The sequence below is a fragment of the Andrena cerasifolii genome, chromosome 10 (assembly GCF_050908995.1).
Source record: "Andrena cerasifolii isolate SP2316 chromosome 10, iyAndCera1_principal, whole genome shotgun sequence".
In the NCBI taxonomy this organism is placed as follows: Eukaryota; Metazoa; Arthropoda; class Insecta; order Hymenoptera; family Andrenidae; genus Andrena; species Andrena cerasifolii.
The window spans coordinates 11,292,058-11,315,587 of NC_135127.1; the positions used below are offsets into that span (position 1 = coordinate 11,292,058).

General features: G+C 45.5%; 1 protein-coding gene across 3 annotated transcripts in view; it reads left to right on the plus strand.

Annotated features, from left to right (window-relative positions):
• The first annotated feature begins 4,706 nt into the window (after nucleotides 1-4,706).
• The window catches only part of LOC143373627 (fibroblast growth factor receptor homolog 1), a 69,540-nt gene continuing 50,716 nt past the window's right edge, over nucleotides 4,707-23,530 (plus strand). The window contains exon 1 of one of the 3 annotated variants that reach the window (XM_076821029.1): nucleotides 4,707-5,585. The gene's annotated coding sequence lies outside the window, so the exon portion shown is untranslated. Of the gene's footprint in view, nucleotides 5,595-23,530 lie in introns of all 3 variants that reach the window. The other 2 variants (XM_076821028.1, XM_076821026.1) reach the window with 2 other exon arrangements.

The following is a 23,530-nucleotide window of genomic DNA, read 5'->3' on the forward strand; positions in this document are numbered from 1 at the left end:
CCCTATATATTCACAAAGTTTCAGAATTTTTTGAATTTTCGGCTTCGGGATCTTCCCTTGTCAGTTTGAAAATGTCTGTGGACTATCGATCGATAGATTGACACTGAAGGGAGCTGGGAAGAGGAAGACGGAGGAGATTTTTCTCACCTCCTCTGTTTTCCTTTTTTTGCACGACTGCTGGAAACAGCTGGAAGTCATAAAGCTGCGGTCAAACAATACTCGTGGCGCAAAGATATGTATCGAATGACACTTTCGGTGGCCAGGGTCGACCTTTTGGCGATTTTTTTAGGTCAACTTTCACCTAATTTATGTTCCCCTGGGATTTCCGGTTGGACCCTTAAGTCCACAAGCACGTACGTGACCGTTGTGGAGAAGCGAGGCGTGGTGAAATGTGCAAAGCTGTTATTTTTTCAATCTAACGATTAATTTGTATCGCAGAGTAATTATCGTCTCGGCGTGTTACTAAAAAATATTGCCGTGCATCGAGAAGTGAGAGTGGAAGATTACAATGGTGCTGGCCCCGAAAACGCATTAAATAAATCACAGCGGGGAGAAAAAGGGTTGACTTAACGCCACTCCATTTCTCGGTGGCTCGAATTGCGCTAATGGTACACCTTCGATGAAATACGAGGCAAACAAACAGGCGATCGTGCGGCGTTTTAAAACGTCAGCCCGCACTTTGAATTAATGCCTCTATCAGACAAGGGGGGACACTAGAAAAATCCCCCCCACCCACCAGGCCGTAAAGTAAAATTCTTCGGCCGTTATGTCGTAACGCCAAGTAATTTCTTTGTAAGCGAACGACCCGAGAAATACGACTTTACGAGGAGCCCATAAAGATTCGTTCACGAGTACTCCATCCAAAATGGATTCTGAAGATTTTCCAACCGATTGCTACTTACTTCGAAACCAGAAGCAACTGTTAGGTCGACGCAAAAGTTCCTTCGCTTTATCGAAATAAAGATAGGTACATACGTTACACGTTTTTTCTTTTTAATCAAAGCGCTTTTCCTGGCCGTCTATAACGCATTGCCACTTTTCTGGTAAAAGTACAAGTGGATGTAGTACTTAATAACAGATATCTCCATACACCTAACAGTGAGCGAATGAACTTTCGCAACACCTAACACAGTGTTTCCCTACCTTTTTTGGGAAATTCAAATCCAGTATATTTCGGAATATACTTCTAACTTAATAATATTAAAGAAAAACCGTGACGATCCTCCAGAAAACACTTCGCAACACCTAACACAGTGTTTCCCTACCTTTTTGGGGAAATTCAAATCCAGTATATTTCGGAATATACTTCTAACTTAATAATATTAAAGAAAAAACAGTGACGATCCTCCAGAAAACACTTCGCGACACCTAACACAGTGTTTCCCTACCATTTTTGGGAAATTCAAGAATTTGAATGTAGTATATTTCGGAATATACTTCTACCTTAATAATATTAAAGAAAAAAACGTGACGATCCTCCAGAAAACACTTCGCGACACCTAACACAGTGTTTCCCTACCTTTTTTGGAAAATTCAAATCCAGTATATTTCGGAATATACTTCTAACTTAATAATATTAAAGAAAAAACCGTGACGATCCTCCAGAAAACACTTCGCGACCCACCGGCTGGGAATCACTGGCCTAATAGAAACTTCTTCCATAACTAAAACATAAAAAATCTGCATCTATTTCACTAGCTCGACTGCGGATCAACCACTTTCCTTAATAAATCTTCAACCACCCATTAATAGCCTGCAAAACGTTCATCCTCAGTTCCTACCATCACTGCAATTCCCTCGATCTTTAACCACGGCCACAGTCCGCGAACATCACGTTTTTCGCCGCAGCCTAGCATTTCCTCATTCGAGGCTCTGCCACATGGTCCGTGCTGTTCTGTCTAGACATGCCTCGCAGTTTATGATGCATCAGGTAATTATCAGTTATCTAAAACGTCCGAGGGTGCCCCGTCGAATTACCAGACTAGAACCGAAAGGTTCGTTAACGGCAGCTGGAGGCGCCGTTTTCACGGAAGCGGGCTCCGCGGTGCATCCTTCCATTAGAATCGCAAACAGAGTGGCCTACCCTCGGCTGTCAAGGGACCCGCGTGTAATCTATCGGGGCAGAGCCGTGGAGTACCGCGGCGGATCCCATCGATTGCACGTTGCGCTTGCTCCCAGCGGAGGGAAACACGGTAGTTATTCAATCCGGGGCCCGCTCTATCGGCGACTATCGCACGAAAATGGCCGGCACTTCACGATTCGCTGCGGGCACGGTTACTGACTTCTACGATAATAACGGGAACGATCAGCGGCGTTCCTGAAACGGTTGAAACTGCAGTGGCTGCAAGGTTGCAGGCGAGCAGCAGGTAATTCCGTTTACGGACGCAACCCCTATTTTTCTTTCGTCCCTGGAAGCGTTTCCCCTGCCTCCCGAACACGTTTCTGACATGTGTTTGCCGCCAACGGCCGCCGTTCCTGCTTCCCTGCCAGGATAACCATAGGCGACACACCAGCGGGCCTGCTCCCTTCGCCGTCCCATCGAGACACTCTCTCCCCGCTGGTTATTTATAGAAAGAAACGATGACTGGGTTTAATCGCAGTGACTCGCGGACTTCGCGGACACCTATTATCAGCTTGTTGAGATTCTATCAAATTTCAGGAAGATTAGATTTTGGATTTTATCGAGGCTGCGGGGCAGATCAATGCCACCGATGCAACCTTTGAACAACTTGATATATCTCATTCCTTAGCGGTGTATTCTTCAGCCTACCTAGAACGGTCAAACCAACGTGCTCCTTTGGGAATTTTTTCTAGAAAAACCGGTAAAATTTTGTTATTAAACAGTAGTCTATTGGAAAGAGTACATCTTGCGGATATTTCAGTATTTTTGTGGTAAAAAGTATCGAAAGGTTTGTCAGTTATAGGTGGTGCCGGAGACGTCGATCATCCAAATTTGAAAATTCGAATTTTTTTAGATAATATATGAAATTATCTAGGCGCTATCGGTTTTGATTTTGGAAAAATTTGTTTGGGGCAAAATGGCCGCTGTGCAAAGTTGAAACATCGATACTTAGCAAAAAATCGCTCGTTTTTTCGAGTGGAAAAAAATCTAGGCAAAAAAAAGGAAAAGCTCCAGATAACACTTAGATTTTTAACCCTAAAATAAGCCTGCAGAGCCTCGAGTAAATTGGTTCATTAATTTTTGAGTTATGCGTGTCACCGATTTTTAAAACATGATTTTGAGGAAAACGCGTTTTTCGAGGAAAAATCGATGTTTCGAAAATTTCTAGGTAGGCCTTCCCCCTTAAGCGATTTCAACACGCACGATTCGATCTCGATGAACGTGCAGGGATGCGGTGACAAGTAATTATTGAGGACCTTGCAGAAAGAGGGGTGTAACTATATTTTCGATAGTTTTTAAGTTATGACGTGTAATAAAGTAAAAAATTCTAGATACATCGTTTAGTGGACGTATCATGCAAATCCGATAATAAGCGATTTATTGTAAATTTTGAACCTGCACCCATTACTGTTTTGTGCAATAGTTCTGTTTTGGGCAGGTCCAGATTTGAAAAATTCGCCAAAAATAGAAATAGAAACTTATCAACTCAATAACTACTACTTATCGTGTGAAAATATAATATTATAGAATATCCCAGAAATTGAAATAAAAACATAAGGTGAATGTCCCAATTTCTGCTCATTTAAGAGATAACTCGTCATAAAGAAGGTGTAAAAAATTTGTTTGCGATGAAAATTTGCGGAGTAATTGATTAATTCTTTAATAATAAACCAACCAATTCAAAAACTATTTAAAAAAGATAATTCAAGATGTTTAACTATTAGTAATTTGTAATTAACTATATAATGCTCTAAATGTCCATACTTCTGCTCATGAAAAATAGGGATGTATGTACTGCCCCAAGCTCGTGCAACACTCGCGTAAATGTTTAAATAATTTAGAACTATTTTGTTGCAACTATAGTGCAAACGTGACGCATATAATAATAAGAAAAATAGGAAATGAGCAGAAATGGGGACATGAGCAGAAATTGTGACATTCACGTTATCAGCTGAATAACTACTACTCATTCTGTGAAAAAATATATTTTTCAATTCCTTTTAATGCTAAGTCAAAGCACTAATTTAATAAATACTTCTTTTCTAATTTACTCAGAAAGTGGTAAAGACGGAGGTGCACCCCTGTTGCTGCAAGGTCCTCAGTTCCACATCCTGCAAAGCAGCTGATTCCCTAGCGTCTCCTCCGCACAAGTGCACCCCGTGCCAACATTTCCATATCCCATTATCGTCCCCGCGACCATCCGCGTCCGCGATCGACAGGGATCCCGGTCGTCCTCATCGCCGCGGCTTTCCTATCGCGACGATTTCCATTTCCCATTAGCGTCGCAATAAATCTCGCGCAGTGGCGCGAAAACTGTCGCGGACGGTGGACGCACGTGCGCGTGTAAGGGCACCCACGTATACGCGTGCACCGGCAGGAGGGCAAGGAGGAGCCGAGAGCACGGGGGCAGCGGTGCCCGCGCGGCGGTGCACAGGCAGAGTAGGAGAAGGCGCAAGAAGAAGAGGGTGGAGTGGGGTCAAGTTTTGCTTGCGACCGGCGATGGTGGGGCTGAGGGAACTACGGTAACGGGGGTTGGCGGAGGGAGGCCGTGGACGAGCGGTTATTTCAAGCGACGACTCTTCTGGCACTTCGCCCCGAGCTTTCCTCGAGCGCATCCTCTCTCGCCACGAAGCCCCGCGTAGCTGTGTCGGTGTCGCCCGCGACGGTAGCCGCAGTCAAGTCAGTCAGTCAGTCGTCGGACAGTCAACGGAGCCAGTAGCCCAGGGTGTCGCCTCGCGAGCTTACGAACCGCGTCGACCGTGGAAACCCTCCAGCAAGGGGGTGGTTCCGTGCGCCCCGTCGCGAACGAGACCAGTCGCAAGGGATTCCAGCACCGTTCAGTTTTGGATCTTACGTTCCGAGAACAGTGCGCCCTCGTGAGGAACCTCCTTACACGAGCCAAGTGATCCGCTCCGAGTGTCAGTGACAGGGGACCATCGCGGGGGGTGGAACAGGTGCGATCGTTCGGTTGTGTTGGTTGATAGCTGAAGAGACACGCGCAGAGTTGAATGACTAGGGGGTTGGGTCCAGGGCACCGATGCTAGCGGAGCTGTCGGTGCGCACCAGGTTCCGTAGCCAGGATTTCGGCAAGGAGTTTACCGTGGCCGGAGGTGGACGTGGTACACGGAGGATGGGACGGGCGAGAAAAGTAGAGGAGGATTTATAACGGCGCTCGGCTGGGACTGAAATAACAGGAGGAATGCGCGCTCGGTGAATCAGCTTCCTCCGAGAGAGAGAGTGAATTTCCTGACAGCCGCCACGCGATCCTGGATCGACGCCTGGATACGTCTCCTTCCTTCCCTTCTGCCCTGGTCGAGCCTCCACCGCTCGACGGCCTGTCTGGATCGACTCCTGATCTCGCCCGCGGGGAGCAGTGAGAAAAGCCAGAGCCGCCAGAGGCCCTGAGACACCGGGGCCTTCTCAAGACGCCCAAGAGCTTTTCTCGGAAAGGAGATCGCGACTGGTGAGTAGACTGCAGTCGTTGCTTCAGTTAGCTGCGAATAGCGCGCCGGTTCGCGGAAACGGACGGACTTCTGGCAAAATCTGCGAAACTCCCCCGAGAAGCATCTGGGGATCTGTTTGTTGACGCGTCCGGGAACGTTACGCGACTTGCTACGCGCAGTGGAACGGATGTGTCGCTGCGACGGAGGTGCGTAGCTTATGGTTCGGAGCTTTGGAGATGATAGAGGCTTGTGGGTGGCTGGCTTGGTTCGTGGATGGTACGATAGTAGTAGCTAATTTTGGCGGACGAGGAGATTCTTGGGAAGAGATGCTTAGAAGGGTTGGGCTAGAAAGCTTTCTGCTGTCAATGTTTTGACACGTCGATCGAAATAAAAGTTACTTTAACTTTAGACCATTTGACGAATAAAGTTAATTCTTTCATTCGACAATAGTTCTTTTTAAGTTCAATTCGCTATTCGAAATTCTTATTTAAATAAAATCCTTCCGCATCTCTGACGTAGATACTGCGATGATATAGTCAATTTTTAAATATTCCTTGGTGCATCGAGCTGTATTAATCACAGGAGCTTCGAAACTAGAGATTCCTATTTTTGCTAAACTTTGAATTCTGCAAAGAACTCTGACCACAGAGGATCTTAAAACAGAGATCCCCATTAGCAGCGTCGTCGCAACATAAATCATGATAAATAATAGCTGTTTCCACTGTTAGTGGAGGTTGCTGTTGTCCAAAGAACACTAAGGCTGTCCCAATTTCTGCTGATTTAAGAGGATACTCGTCATAAAGAAGGTGTACAAAATTTGTTTGCGATGAAAATCTGCGGAGTAATTGATTAATTCTTTAATAATAAATCAACCAATTCAAAAACTATTTAAAAAAAATATTTCAAGATGTTTAACTATTAGTAATTCGTAATTAAATATATAATCCTCTAAGTGTCAGTAGCTCGGTTTTAAGCTCGTGAAACCCCCGCGTAAATGTTCAAGTAATTTAGAATTATTTTCTTGCAACTGTAGCACAAACGCGACGCGTATAATAATAAGAAGAATACGAAATGAGCCGAAATTGGGACGTTCACCTTAATCGCCGAAGCGTTTAAATTACAGCCTCGTCCGATAAAGTTACTTCGGCGCATAGACAATGCGATTAGATTAAGAAACAAACAAGCGACGAATCGTCAAGTGCGCAGCGTCCCGTTTACCAGGTTCGAGTGATTCATTGAAAAAAAGACATCGATGCCCGAAAAGCGCGCTTCCGCTGCCGCGCGACGTGCTTCCGGCGAATTTAGCCGCGCAATTTCTTGCTCGTAACGTTAGCGCGAATATGGGACGAAAATTCGTGCGTCACTCGGCCAGCGAATTATAGACTGACCAGCGTGATTTAATCTCGGATATTAACGCTGTCAGATAGTCAATTAAGATGCATTTAATCGCGGATCGGGTATCGAAGTATCGAATGCTACATTACCGCGTGAATGCTGCTTATTGGGAACCAGACGAATTACTTATGTCACTTCGTGTCATCGAGCAAATGATTACTTTGCCGCAATCGATCCGAAGCGAATAAACGAGATATGTACATTCTATCTACTCGAACATATCGATTAGTAATGGAAAATGGGACTGCTGAATAATGCATGAGATTGGACTTTCAAAACAACTTCTACTTTCCGCTTGTATTTTTGGCCTATTCTTTTTCTATTTCCTTGTACCTGCGTTCTTCTATTCTCTACGTTCAGCTAGGATCAGCACAGCTGTTTCTCTGGTACAAAGAAGACGATATTTCTCCCCGTTATGGAAGAAGGAAGTGGCTTTCGCGATAAACGTGAAGTCACTTGTAAAATCGTTCTTTCCTAACATTTCCGTACAACCTGTAATTACGTTGTACTTTTGCTGAAGTGGCTAATATCTTGATCGATGGCATCGGCATGCGGCATTCTTGTCGCCTCGGACAAACGCCACAGAGCAGAACAAGGCGTTCCGCGAAGCCGCTGATAAAGCACCGCGGCTTGTCTAATCGGATTCTATCCAAAACAAAACAAGTGTCTCGGGAGTGAAAACCCCGGGAAACGTGTGCGCGGCCAGCCCGGCGGAACAAAGCGCATCGCCGAGCCGATCTTTCCTCCCCTTTTTGCTGGAAATAGAAAATAAAGGAAACACCGAATCGCGCGTCGCGATCCGAAGGCACGCTGAAAATGCCGCTCGCAGAAAGCACTCTGGCATCGGCGATTCGAAGAAACAAACGACCGTTCGAAGTGGCTGCAAATCGTAAGTCGCGAGCGTTTAAAAGAAAAGCACAAGAAGCCTATGATGCAGCCACTTGAAACGCGCGCTGCGATCTATCGATCCCTCATGAATTTATCGCGCGATCGTTTCAAAGTAGAGCCACGTCTTTCGCCTGGATTACGGTCGATGCCTATCGCGTACGGGGATCTACGATCGCCGATCCAGACTGACGTTACCTCGCGATTTCGCATCGTCATAGATCAGACTGTCGATAGCGGACCCGCGAGTTAGTTTGGAGACCGTGAAACATTGTGGCTGAAAGGAGGTGTGGAATTAATTTCCACCGTCAAGCGATAACTCGCTGATAGCCGATTATTCGATTAATTATATTCGACTTCGCAATTAGAAATCCATGCGTCAGGACATATGGAAATTATTTTCTCCGTTACCTGGGCCCTGGAAAGGTTACTGATAGAACATAGATCTATTACAGTCTTTGAAAGTTCGACGTGAAGGTGGGATTCTTTTAAAGAATGTCCCAACGATTCCCTAGCACCCAGTCTATTTTAGTGAGAGGTCTGAAGACAAAGTGATACCACTGAGATGACTTTCCTAGCCGCCGTCTATTTAAGTTGCCATTCGATCGTGTCACGGATGTCTGCCAACCACAGCCTCAATTGGTCAGCTGATCGATTAAAGAATTGAGAGGAGGGTGCTTCAGACGATGCTTAGGTGCTAGCTGGTCTATCGGCGCCGTACAGACTTGGATCAGCTCCGTAAGTCCGGAATTAAAGCTTGCGAACAGTAACTTAAAACAAACTCGAACGGGCAGCTAAAATCCTGCACCGAAGAATCCAGAATCGTTTCATAAAAATGTCACGGGAGTTCCCTAATTAGAAGGCAGCTCGAAGCGAAAGGAAGATGGGCCAAGGTGGGAATAATTTCGTCCGATATCTCGATCGAGTGTCTCGCACCTCGTCGTCGGCTCCAAGCGCTTGGAGAGCCACGATTAAGTTACGTAATTAATTCGGTATCCCTAAAGGGCTGCGATAAAAATCTCGCCTCGAGAAGCGAACGCGTGGAGGATTTCGGTAGCCGGTCGTTCGCATGGAAAGTGCAGCGAAATTACCCCAATTCCCGTCGTTTAGCCAACCTACTGGCCCGAACGTTCGTGGAGAGATAGATGGCCAGCGTGCAGAGGGAAAGAGAGGGACGGCCAGCAGGGGGCGGCGGGGGAAGGGTAATTTATTCCGGCTTTATTTAATCTCTTCCCTTGCGTCTCAACGACGCGACTTGCTAAGCTCTTTTAATCCAGATTCTGGATCGCGCGCGAGAAGAGGCTGAGAATTTGTTTGTTCTGATCCCTCTGTTCGTCGAATTCGATTATTTTTCACCGCTCGCTCGTTACTTCGGATTAGATCAGCCTGCTGCCGAAAGTGGAGCGGCTTGATTTGAGGAGGACGTAATTGGTAACGTAGATCGCGTTTCGAATCGTAATTCGTCTGTGGTTGCAGGCGATTGGAACGAATAGAGATTCTGAAAATGGAGGACGGGGTGCTAATGTTGGAGTTTTGGGGAAATTGAATTAGTTGAGTGGATTGGAACGGAGATGTAAATACTTCGCACTGATGACGTGGGCTGAATTTATTAGTTTGTTATTTCGCTAGTGGGGCACACCAATTCCAGGGGTCAAATGAAACTGTTATTATCGAGCTTTTGAATAATTTCTTTTCTGTTTTAAATTAATTTTTTACATTAACAGTTTGACTCTGTTGTAAGAGTTCAGTTTTAACAGTTATTTTATGATCGATTAATAAAAGTTCTGGGGGAGCGTGTACTTTTGAACGGATATCTTTTAATTAGTATCATTTAAGGAACTGGAAGCAGGATAAATATAGAAGAGAAAGCACATTGTGATTTTTATACAATTATTTTCACCGATCGATTTAAAGCTTCGACTTCAGAGCTATCTACCCCGCATTTTCAAGAAATCTGCTTGCCACAACTTTAACTTTTTCAAAGCAGAATAAATGTTCTTGTTTAACTGGAACTTTCCTCTACTCCCAACAAAGTAAATGTTTCCTATTCACAGAAAAATGTATGGAATAAAAGTTTCAGTTAACACACTGCATTTTATAACAGTTTTCTTGTAACAGAAAAGACAATTGTCATAAAATTACAGTTATTTCAGAATTAATTAAAAATTTTAGCAGTTTCATTCGACCCCTGACCAAAATTCCTCAAACCCAAACTAAACGTCACGTGACTAATTCAAATCGCAGCATTCATCACACTGGATACGCAATTCAGAATAGCAAATCCTTCAATAAACATCTCGCTAAACTTTTATCGTACAAAATGAGGTGGAATTAACCTGCATCTCGACAGATTAATCGGATCTGACAAATGGCGATGATAATACAACCGGAAGTCCTCGGGGGGTCCACGAAACAGCGAACGAAAGAGGGGCCCACTTTCTCTGTATATACTTTCCCTTTCCCCCGCAGAAGAGGCGGAATTCCTCCACGTTCTTTCATCTTCCCCGATCCCGCTCCGTCCGAAAAGGACGCGCGATTGGTAGCTCAAGTGTCCTTGAGGTGTCCGAAGAGGGTTCCGCGATTGCCCAGCGGGATTCGCGACGGTGTGGATACGCAGCTTCCGGTGTTTACGCGAGCGAGACGCGGAGAGGGAGCGGCCTGGCCCGCGCAAATGATAATATACACGCGAGATGAATTACGCGTACGTTCCTCTAGGCCGCGGCAGTGATCGCGTGGATAGTGGGTTTCGTTACTTCCGGTGATACCGCCGCAAATCGACGGTGAACTCGGGTCGCCTGGCGGATTAAACGCACGAAAACGTAAATCACAGGCGTAACGAAGTGGGGCCCTTTCTGCGCTCTTCTGTTGCTCGGATCAGATTATCCTAGGCTAAAGTGACCAGATATTTTCTGTTCCAATGCGGGACAAGCAAGCAAGCAAGCAAGCAAAAAAAAAAGGGTTAACAGATGCGTGAAGAGATCTTTTCCGTAGTTTATTAAAGCATTTACAATATATTTAAAAATACATACTACTTGTGATTATAAGATGATACATTGAAACGAAATTAAATTTTTTTTTTCACAACAAAAAAAGTAGAGGAAACAGTAACTTTATGCCAATGCGAAAATGTAAAAGGTTACATGTCCAATCCGGGACACTTTGCGGGACAAAGGGCTCAAATGCGGGACGTCTGGTCACTTTATCCTAGGCTGCAATTCCCTACCCCCTCCGCACCCTTCGATAAAAAGACAGCTCTGATCTCTAACGACGACGGACGGCCTCGAATTTATTTTATTCCCGAGACGCGCCGGAGACGAGGTTTCTCGCCGTTTCTGGCTAAGGTCGTGGCGTCGAATTGAAAATTAAAAATCGACGGCTGCCCGGCGATTAACGCGGAACTCTGACCTCGATTCCGATCGCGGCGATTTCATTGGGCCGGAAGTTTTCGTGGTTGTAATTGTTTTTGTATAAAGACAGCCGAGGAATACTCTTTCGAAAAGCACTGCTCAAGTTCGTTAAGCCTCGCTGTTCATCATTATACGTCTGTTTCACGAAGCTTCCGGTCGCCGGCTGCGTAATTCATAAAAATTCACGCGGCACTCGTAAAAACGGAAAGCTAGCGTTGAGAAGTCGTGGCGTAATTATTATTCGCTTCTAAATACGTAATAAATTTACAAGCGAGACGAGGGAACGACTCACAAGGGAACATCCCGAACCCGGAGATTTAAAAAATTCTGAAACTTTGCGAATATGCAGGGAATTTTCGCGCAATTTTTTTTTGAAAATCCGGTTACTTTCCAAATTTCTGCTGTAACTCGCGAACTGTAAAATAATTTTTTTTACCGTTTGATAGATCTAATTAAAAGAAGTAACTTTTGTCTTGAAACTTATTTTCTGTCCCTTACAGTTCGGGAGGTATAACACAAAATCGGAAAACAGCCGAATTTTCAGGGGTTAATTTCACTCCCTTCTAGTGAGTTTGGGCAGCGAACAAAAATTGCATTGTAATCAGGAGGAAATCCCTTACGTTTTCATAAAGTTTCAAAAGTTGAAAAGACGATCTTTACTATTTTTTTTTGCTACTCCGAACAATTGCATTTTTTTCAAAATAACGAAACACGTCACTTAGCAAACTCATCCTTCTAGCTTCTCAAAAAAGCTCAAGTCGTTTGGACCAATTTTAAAAATGTTCTGCGATTTTAAACGTATGTACCCGAAGACAGAAATTAAAGCAACGACTTTAGAACGTCAATCGTCTCATTAGCCGCCATCTAAAAATAAAAGTATTTGATCAATTAAAGGATATCCAAATCGCGGGGAAGCAGACTCCTTGCCTCTTTGCTTTCGAGCCATTTCCCGCCTCCATCTAACAAGCAAATACGAACGTGTGAAACCACGAAGAACGCAGCAGCAGAAAGACACTCGACTCGTGGATAACATAGAAGAAGAATCCCACGACGAGGATAAAAAAAACTGCGCCGACAAGTGCTTGTACATATATACAAAGATCGTTGAAAGATCCAAGTGACTGGCATCGCTGAAATCGCGGGTTCCGCGTGCGAGTGCGCTAGATGATGATCATCGGCTTGGCGCACAGTGGAACGCATTGTGGGGCCGTTTCCTCCGAGCTTCTTCGTCTTCTTAATCCTCTTCTGGATCCTCTTCTCGGGCTGGACCCCTTTCCCTCCGCCTTCTAGCGATAATTCATGAAACGGTGGCCTAGCCGGCGAGGCCCAGCGACGGACAGAGAAACGAAATCGCGGCTGGCGAGTCGGGGGACGGCGGGGGAGAGAGGCGGTAAAGTAAGCTCGTAAGAAACGAGCTACGATTTATTTGACAGATCGCGCCGACCGCGGGCGCTAGAGTGGTTTATTTTATAAGGCCAGATTGCCGGCCTCACTTCGTCGGAATAGAATAATGGACGTTTCTATCCCTCCTTTGAACGTGTACGCCCGCGACACCCTCCGCCCCGTCCGGGGGCCCTCTTCTTTCGTTCTTTCCTGGCCTTCGTCTCGAAAGTCAAGTGCAGTTAAGGGCCACTTTTCGTCGGACATGGCTGCAGCGGAGGACGCTCAGGACGAGTCCGCCTGTGTCCCCGTTTAAGGCGGCCTCCGTGGGAAGAAAACTCCTTTGGGACGGTGGACGGAGCGAGGTGTTTCCTTGGGACACGTGGGACGTGTTGAAGGAACGACTCTTTGGAAGGTTTCTGCAATAATTTGGGGACTATTCTTGGATGCAGAGTAATTTCATTTTCACTACTACTTATTGTAGTAGGCAACCGGCATTCAGGCAACGGCCTATGGTGTGCGATGAGGCCCATAGGTGGCGTCCGTTTATGAGGAGTTCGGAAGACAGAGACCGCGGAGAGTCGGCGTAGCCGTGGTGGCAAACGCGAGTGATCAGCACGCGGGCGGCTCGGGTTCGATTCCCGGCGGCGTGTGGCTCTCTTTTTCCGACTCGTGCATTGTCCTTTGAAGAATCTTTCTTCTAACTTTGAGGGAACTATGTGGAAGTTAATACTTTAAGGGAGACTTTTTTCGTAGAAGTGATCGGTTGGAAAGACCTGACCGACTTTGGGGCGTTTTTCTAAGCCTTGCGCTACTCAAAGTGTTAATATGCTTATTTCTCGTTCTTTGATATTCTGTTAAGTAGCAGGATCAGTGTAGTTCGCAGAGGATCACGAAAATAGATAACCGATGAAGAAGCAGAAAGTATCCCGAGTGTAACAGGACACTGAGGCAAAGAGAGCGTCGCGACGGAACCCCGGAGCGTGTTTCACGTGGGCATTTACAGAGGGCCCAGTCCAGAGAGGCAGCTTCTCTCAACGGTGGCGTACGCGAGCCAGGGCGCAACTGGGACAGAGGTTTAATTAGAATTTAATTAATTGCCAGCGGCCGGTAGCTTCCTAAATCATCTGGAAAGCCAGCAGCGCTGGCTACGCCGTAAGCCGCGTCGCCACCGACAGAAAAACCGCGACGAGCACGAATGCAAATCGCCGCCGCGACGCTAATGCTGTTTAACCCCGTGGTAATTGTCAGCGCGGAAAAAGAGGAGAGACGGAGGAGCGTAATTTATCGCGGCACGGCGCAACCTCGGGGCAGAAAGAGAATGAATCGGTGGAATAGAGGAAGCGACGAGAGGAGAAAGGGGTGAACGAACGTGATCAATTAAGAAGAAGACACTCGAGAGAGGGCATCCTTTTCTTGTGGCCGATGCTCGGTAGCCGATCGTTGACGCTTCCGTCGGTCTGGTGCGTTCCACTTGTGCCGATATAATTATTATGGAACCTTTCGACTTCTAATGCGCGCCCCAATGTCCCGGCGAGCGCCAGCGGGCTTCAGGAATTAATTGAATTCATTGCTTTTCCTTTTAATCGAGGATGGAGCCTCCGTGACAGAAATTCAATGGCGCCTTAGCACCATCTGCATGTTTTTAACCGACTTCAAAAAAGAGGAGGTTATAGATTCGACCCGTATGTATTTATTTTTATGTTAATCCCCGCATAACTCCTCAGCATTTTGATGATCTCTTTTTTTCTTCGATAGAAGGCGATGCCCCGGTGGTCCCAACAAGTACTAAATCAATATTTTGCCAATTCTGCTTAATAAGGACTATTGTCACCTAATTATTATTATTTTATGCACGTACGCGGGTATCCCCTCAGCATGTTGTGTTAATTTATATATAAAAATAACATCAAATAAAGAAATTAAAGAAACAATTAAAACCGGCTTCAAAAAAATAAAAATAATTTTTTTCTCTTATTTAATCTACGACTCTCATTTTTTTAAGTCGGCGCCAGATTTACACAGCGCAAATGAAGAGGCGTCGGCATACAACAATTGAGAGTCGTAGATTAAATAAGGGAGAAATTATTTTTTAGTTTGTAGTGCATTTTTATTTTTACGAAGTCGGTTTTAATTCTTTTTTTAAATTTAATCTTTATAGCATGCAAGATTCTCTGCTTCGATACTGTTTTACGGAGCAACTCCTTTGGAAGAATTGATTCTCAGATTTAGAACTGCACATGATGCGCTCGAATCGTAATAAATTATGAAATCAACCATAGCAATCAGAAATTTGAAAAACGTGGGCTTTTATAGAGGGACGACGAATTGCATAATTACCCTTCACGCTTTCCACCCCTTTCCTCCCGCCTGATTTCCTGTCACCAACCTGTTTCAACCTCCTTCAGAGCCATGTTTCATCGACTCGCACAGTATCGATCACTATTTGCATTATCATCTGTCCCCCAATCATCGCCAGGCTCCGAAGAAACCACTGCCCACGCGTGCTCGCGATTATTGTCAGGGAAGGTTGAGTAGCTAATATCCGATTCCTCTGCGCATCCTTCTCAGCGAACTTTCCTCAATTATCCTCGACGCTCCACGCCCAGATAAATGGTCTCTTCCTTTTCCCACAATTTTCCCGCCATTTTCCCGCGCGAAATTATCTCCGCCGAGATGATCGCAGCCAAGAGAAGCTCGCGCCGATAACGAAGATGTCGATTGCCGTCGATTAATGCCCAGTGCGTTATCGGTGGATTTAATTTATCGATGACGCGGCTGTTCGATGCACCATTATTATTATTCGTGGTAATCGCGGCTCGCTCGTCGCCTCTACGGTTAATAGAGTTCCAGGCGGCTATCGTTCGGCCATTTATCAGTCTAATACCTTCGATAATTATTCACCGATAAAAAAAGAAAGCGGCCCAAGTGACGCGCAAATTGATTCCCAGGTGGATAGATGAAACAAAAACGCGCGAGCAGTTTAATCGACCCGCGTTATTAGACTCCCAGCGTGACTTCCGGGAGGGAATTAATCTGTTTCTATCGCGACTTTGTAACGAATTTCAATGATGCCGGGGATTTATCGCGCGGCTTCGATTACAGCCGGTTGCTGGCTCCTTCTTTTAGAAAGCCTGCTTTGAAGCACACGGCGGGTGTTGCTTTCGTAAATGCACAAGTACGGGCCGCGTGTTATTAATAAATTTGACGGCCCCGCCGTTTATTTTCGACACCACAAATCCTCGCGACGACGCGGTTAATTAAAAAGCCACTGGCCCGGCCCGTCGCCGTGAAAAAGGGCGGTCTTAATTGATACCTAACGAGGTGCTACCAAGACGAATGGCGGCGGCGTCGATCGACGCTGGATTCCGGAGTGCATTCACCACGTTTCGTCACGTTTGTACAACGTTGGACAAAGACGCGGCGCGGAGGCCACGAATCGAAGCGTAGCGGAGGCAAACACGATTGCCTTACTTGTGGATCAATGGAAGAACGCTTTGCAAGACGCGGTGCAGCGGCGAGGAGAAATACATACGATTGTCCTACTTGCGGATCAATGGAGGAACACTTTGTACAGTCGGCCAAAGAATAGTCCAACTTCTTTACACAGCGCTTGCAGAATATCTTCTCAATATGATTTACGTCCTTAGGACACAGAATGAAAGACGGTACAAATGAAGAAACTTACATGGAAAAGCGAGGTTCTGTCGTGGAACACGTAACCTTGCGGAATTTAAAATTAAAACTGAAACCTAAGCCTAAATCTAACGTTAATAATTTCACCCCCTTCTGGGTTATCATATTGATTATATCGAATAAAAGTTACATGTTTCTTGAGTTTAATATCAGGGCGCAGTGCCGCGCTCAGAATTTAATCTTGGGGAGTGCCGAGTTGGGGGATACAAATATTTTTAATGTAAATTTAGTAAAATCCTTTAGGTGATTATAAAAATTGATTTAAAGAATAAAATCCTGTTTTCTTTTCTTTTTACGAAGCCCCTTCTTTGGGGGTGCGTTGAGTTTAATCCACAAGGTGGATCAAGTGGAAAGCTGTGACCATTTGCGGGAGAATAAAGGATCTAGAATCTAGAGGTTTGAGATTTAAAAAAAGAGGGAATTATAATAGTTTATTCTAGCTCTAACAGTGGCGCACCCAGAGAGGACCAAAGTGGCCTTGGCACCCCCAAAGAAGGGGCTTCGTAAAAAGAAAAGAAAACAGGATTTTATTCTTTAAATAAATTTTTATAATCACCTAAAGGATTTTACTAAATTTACATTAAAAATATTTGTATCCCCCAACTCGGCACTCCCCAAGGTTAAATTCTGAGCGCGCCACTGCGCCCTGATATTAAACTCAAGAAACATGTATCAACAATATGCACTTGGTCCATTCTCCATGTATTCGTCATACTTCCCGCAATATCGTCCGCCAGAGTGTACCTATTAGGGAATTACCGCTCGAAGAAATAATAGAACGTGTCAGGTTCGCAAGGCCAGCCATCTGCCGCCGCAGAAGGGAGAGAATGATAATAACGAGACCATAGAAGTGATTGTCGATCGACGTTGAATCGACGCCATTAATCATGGGAGAGAAGAAAAGCCGCGACGCCGGGATGCATCTGGCTGGACGTTTTCACGCGACGCGTCTATTAATCGCCGGCAGCGGTCGAGAGCAAAACGGACAGCCGTTTGTCAGGGAATTAAAACGTCCCGCGGACGCGGCGGCTAAATCAGAAGTCATCTGTCTTCGCTTATGTCCAGCCTTATGCGCTGCACACACGAGATCGCGCCGATGCGAGCGCATCGGCGGTGGCTCCGCTGGCGAGTGTTGCAAGGCCCCCGACACACTCGGCGGATTCGATAAATCCTCGAGGACACGTTGCGTGCCCCTTTCATCCTAACACACCCGTGAAAAAGTCCCTTTGCGAGCCTCAACACTGAGGACTCGGCGCAGTCACTTTGCATTGTGTCCCGTGCAGCGCACGCGAGAATCGCGCTGCTGCAACTCGTGGAGGTCCTGCTAGGAACGCTGCAGCGCTTCGTCATGGAGGCACGAAAGATTCAATGAATGACAAAGGATGCCTCTTTGTAATAAGTTTATCGGAAATGTCTGTGAGAGCTGGAAGATCCTGCTGTACCACTGTGCACGCGAGATTGCATTAACCCTTTAACCCTTGACCCTTGCACAGTTATTTCAAAATTGTGAGACTGAAATGGAAAATTGAAATGGAAAGTATCGATTTTTTTTTTATGGAGAAGAAGCACTTTCCTCTATTTCCCACTGATTTATTTGAGAAGCATAAGGAAACGTAGGAAGGCAGCCTGAAGTAATTCACAGTAAATTGAAGAGACTGTTTGAGCTTCTCAGGAGAAAAGCGATTTTGATGATTTTTTTGACGCCTTGACTTTAACGACTCCCCAGTGCCGTCTGTAATGATTAATTATAAAACAAAAAATATATTTCTATAATTTAAGACACCCTTAATACAATGCAAAAAGTCACATTAAATTATATATAGTAGTTTTGCTTTAATTAATTCCTAAAGATCACCTATTTTTTGGGGCTCTAGACCGGAACCTCCCCTTAATAGGAGCTTCATAGCAGACATTTGCAGGGATTTATGAATTTTTAAAGAAGCATGCTTTTGGTAAGGAACTCGTGGAAAAGCCTCATTGAAACTGAATGCTAACTTGGAAACTCGAAACCAATCGCGGGGACGTTGCACGTAGAATGCTGTTCAGAAGGACATAGAGCACAGAGGAACAATTTACCCATGAAACATGAACGTTGAACCCCCAGACATGGTTTCCTGACAAAACCCAGCTCGCAGGATTAGAATGTCAGCCGTTGGATTAGCATTTGAACGTCCGGCTATGCTCGCCGCAGGAAATTGATGATATTGTTTCTACCTCTTGATTGTGCAAAGGAACCGAGTGCTCGGGGAATAAATTCAGCCGCATTTCGCATACAAACCTCAGGATTTCGCTGCGCCGAGGTATTATTGGACGATATCCCATCTCGTTAACATAGAGATGTCTCTTGATTTCGAGTGAAGGGATTTTTATATTTTTAATATTCTTGTGGCTTCATTTCGAAGACGCACAAGCGACATATTTACAGCGATGCGTGGCAGTGTACTGCAATTCCTATTAAGGGGTGTTCGATTCCTATTCGATTCTTTAGAAAGCCGATTTTTGAATTTTTTGCCCTCTGGGAGAATTACTTGTCACTAGTGAAAGTTCCAATCAAACTGCTTGATGCGTTTCCCGCCATTTCTGATTTGAATTATAATTTGATTCCCGTCAAATTTATTCACGATTCTTATGCCCTGGATCTTACTTTACCATTCCCTGTTGTGGCGTGAAAACATAGTGCACTGCACATTGACCGAGTTGTAAGTGATCAAGCATTAAAGTTTCACTAAATGCAACAAATTAATACAGAAGTCGATACACATTGAATTATAATTAACTACTGCATAAATATTTCTGTTTGGTGTGGATTTTTTTTATTTAGATTTTCTGGAAGGATCGATTTTCAGGCTCTGTGACAATTCTTCCAAAATCTCTCTTCCAAAATCGATTCTTTGGTTTTGACTTTTTACCAGGATCGATTGTTACAATCCAATTCTGACTCGATTCCTTGAGGTGAATCGAACAGCCCTAATTCCTATTACTAAAGAAACTGTGTCAGCCACAGTTCTACGGTTACCGATAATTCAGGCGCTTAAGGGGGTATACCCGTTTGAACCCTCGGAAAATGTATACATTTTGTGGATTTTTTTACAAGTCAACGGTTTGATGCAGATTTCCCGTTTTTTAACTATGTTTACATAGTATTATGAACTACTTATAAAAAAAGTTTCAGTTAAAAAACTATTGTTTTTCGGAAGTTACGGATACATGTCCGAAAGTCTCTCGATTTTAGACGGCTAAACGGTGGCCCTAAAAACTCGCGCTACGTTCAACCAATTCACTTCCAATTTTGCATGCAGAATCATAATAAGATTCCGCATCGTCCAACGAAGGCTTTTTTTATTTCGATTCCCCGTTTATTATTTATAAAGGAAAAAGGTGGATTTTTCTCTTAGAAAAACTTAACTTTACCTTTGATCTCTCACCATTTCTTTATTTTTCAAAATTTTCAAAATCGCCTTCGTTGGACGATGCGGAATCTTATTATGATTCTGCATGCAAAATTTGAAGTAAATTGGTTGAACGTAGCGCGAGTTTTTAGGGCCACCGTTTAGCCGTCTAAAATCGAGAGACTTTCGGACATGTATCCGTAACTTCCGAAAAACAATAGTTTTTTAACTGAAACTTTTTTTATAAGTAGTTCATAATACTATGTAAACATAGTTAAAAAAACGGGAAATCTGCATCAAACCGTTGACTTGTAAAAAAATCCACAAAATGTATACATTTTCCGAGGGTTCAAACGGGTATACCCCCTTAATTAAAACTCAGAAGAAATTCAAGCTTCGCGCGAAAGAGTGCTGTGGTGCTAGACGTGTCGATGGCTATCGAGGGCGGTGAACTCAGCGGAGGCGCCTTCTCAAACTTATTCCCCGTTCTTGGCAGCAGGCGAGCGTGTGTGACGTCGATATTGCATCGAATTTCGAAACGAGCAGCTCGCCCGTTTAATCCGCGCGTCGAATCGTTAATTTGGCCCCGATCTAATTTAGCCCTTTCCACGTTCCTTGCCCTGCGAGCTGAAGCCGCTGCGCCCCAGATCGAGATAAGGCGGATTCGTTCCGATCTCGCGGCCAGATTGCATATCCTTTATTAAAATCTCCTCGTGCCGGACTCTCCTAGCGATAAGGTCACCGTTGACGCGTGCGCGCACCTGTTAGGCTCCGGTTTACGCGAAATACTCTAGAATCTAATCGAGCACTGTGCGCATCTCTCGGCTGCACTTGGAACATCTCCCAAGTGGCGTTCTAGTTATGCTAATGCGTGCCTCTGTACGCTCTGAGCCAGACGAACGAACTATCGGCTAATTGGACCTCCAATTAGGATTTCAGAAGCTTCTAAAGAGCCGCCGAATCGAGTTTCACGGTAGGAACAAGATCGGCTCGCTACTTGAGCCTGCACTTCCGTAATGGTCAACCAAAACGGCACATTCCGGCTCTCTTTGTTTCGCAAAGCAAAGTCTCCTGGCTGCACTATTTATTCCACGAATGTTCACCGAGGAAGTCAGCCTCGAATTGGATCGCTGATGTTTGTCTACATCCTCTGTAGCTGCTCGCGTGTCGCTTTGGTCGGCACCGTCACGAAAATGGATGCGAAACAAAGAAACTCTTAATTCATGGGGCATGATACTGGAATTATATTTGATAGAATCTCGTGAAAGTATTCCAAGCTAACCTTTGGATTATTTGAAGGGTAAGGGGAGAAAATGTCACGAAACAGCTTTATCGAGAAAGTTAAGTGTTTTGTTCCAGCGCGGAGTGGAGATTTCCTGCTTTGAATCAGTACACCAGAAGTTTAACGTTATCTAGCGAGGCATTTGAACTTTGCAACACTTTGCGATTCGACAGTTCTGTAATCCCAGTTGCCACCAACGAAATAAATCTCAGAATCACGAAAAATGAACGTTCCTCTTTTCTCCCGATGCGCTGCATTTAGTCTAATTTTACAATGCACGGGAATGCAATTGCTGGAGGAAGAAGCTCGCGCAATCTCTGACTCTAAGCATCTCGGCTGAATGAAGGACCCGGCGAGAAAGGCTCGTACGCGTCGCGGAGGATCGCAAGGCCGGCAGATTTCCGCGCGTGCAAGTGCACGCGCGCAGCCATGCGAGCGCGGTCGCGCCAGAGCCCGCGGTTTAATTTATCGGCTGAAATCTGAATTCGCTAATTGCCGCGCTGCCTGGGCACGAGGGGCGTGCGTGCGAGACAAAGCGGATCGCGGAGGAACGGAACGGAGCAGCTCCTTAGATGCTGAAGGAAGCAACGAGGCCCGGGGAACACAGAGGAATCGCGCGGACGCCTCGGGCGCTGGAATCCCGATTATCCGCAGTCCCGAAGGCGGCGAGTCACGGAATCACTGCTCCAAGAGACGGGAGTAATGGAACGAGCAACTAATTCCGTGTAATCTTCGATAATTCCTTGGTCTCGTGCTACGAGCGGCCAACAGATGTGGTTAGGTAACTGACACTATCGGAATGGGAGATCGTGTTCACTCGGAGAGGATTGATTTGTGGAGCCAGGTTGACTGAACGTTTCGCGAGCACGAGACTCGAGATTCTTTTTTTAACAAGTCTGCCTTATTATTCCTCGATTCAAACGGAAAACTATTATACACGAAGATGATTGATGGTATTTTTTATGCGACTACCTTGTTCGCAGCATCTCAACATTCTCATGAATAACGCAGCGCCGAAGGATAATTATCCTGCAATAATTGTTGCACCGCGTGCACAATTTCGACGGGCTGTCACGGCTATATTTTGTACACAGAAAACGCCGAAGGTAGTGTCGCAAAGTCGCCGAGTGTTTATTTAAAAAATAAAAATAAAGAAGTAAGGTTTACCGCCAAAGTTCGCTTCGCGCAAAATTTAATACCGCAGGCTCTGATCCGTCCTCGTAAAATGGAATCGCCGGATCCATCTGCGTTCCCTACGGGCGAAGAGACTGTCAGCGGCAGTTGGGCCAAGCAAATAAAACACCCTCGCAGGCGGGCGCGTTTAAAGCGTGTTACGGTGTTGTTCGCGCGTGGTCTCGCTACTTTTCGTCGCCAGGTGGGCCTCTTCACGCGTGCCTTTGAGCGCGTGCCACAGGAGGAACGATCTCGGCCCCCCTCTTCCCTCTCGACCCTTGGAGGGTCGTTTTTATGAAGCTCCCTCGCGCCGGCGAAACAAACGGACTGTTGCGCACATACTGCGAGACCACCGTCGCTTCGAAAGGCTCGCGGCATTTGTTTGGACAGGAATTATCGTTCGCGGGACTTGGCGGCTCGTTGCCGAGCGCGCGGAGTACATGCATCCATCGAGGGTGGAGAGAGGGTGTATTTTTCGAGGCGTGCGCGTAAACCTCTCGCCGCGCGGGGTTTATTGTTACGCGCGGACTTTTTATTTACAAAGCGATAGCCGCGTCGTCGGGGGAGAGGCGTCGTCGGATGCGCGTTCACGACGAAACCGCGCGCACGTTGCGCGGGAGGGAGAAGAGCGAGGGGAGAGGGTGGGCTCGCGGACGGGGAAAAATGGAATCGACGATTAAATCAACACGCGGCGCACGAGCCTAAGTACTTCCTCTCGTTACAAGGGGGCCTGCTGTATTTTTAAAAAGCATGTTCGCGGCTCTCGTGTACGCGAAATCGGTTACACGGTGTAACGCCGCGACGTGACCGCGCCGCGGATTCAGCCAGTGGAACCGCGCGGCACACGACGCCAGCGATGGGATCGATGGCGATCGTTCAGTGGTAGTTTCGACGACTGTGACTTTGAATGATATAGCAGAAATGATTTAATAGCCTGCTGAAGTAATTTTCTGCTTCCAAGAGAAACGTCTGTTAAATAATTTCCTATTTTTAATGTGGAGAACAGAGCACAGCGGGAACACCGTATACGAAATGCAAAGAAATTTAAACTGTTTTGGATATTGATTTTTAGGGGGAATACTATTTTATGGGTTAACAACGTCATGGGGGAATCTTATTTTTTTGGACTAAATGTATAGCAGAAGTTAGGAATTTTTTTTAAGAAACTAGCATTTCGATTCATCTGAAATTTGGACCATTTGTTTATGCATCCTTGAAGAAGTTGCGACGGCCGGCGAATTTTGCGCGACGTGATGGTCAATCATGCATAACTACTATATTTATGGTTAGAAATTAATAAAAAAAAAACTGCAGCTTCCTGAAAGATGCGTCAAAACATGGTCCAAATTTCAGATGAA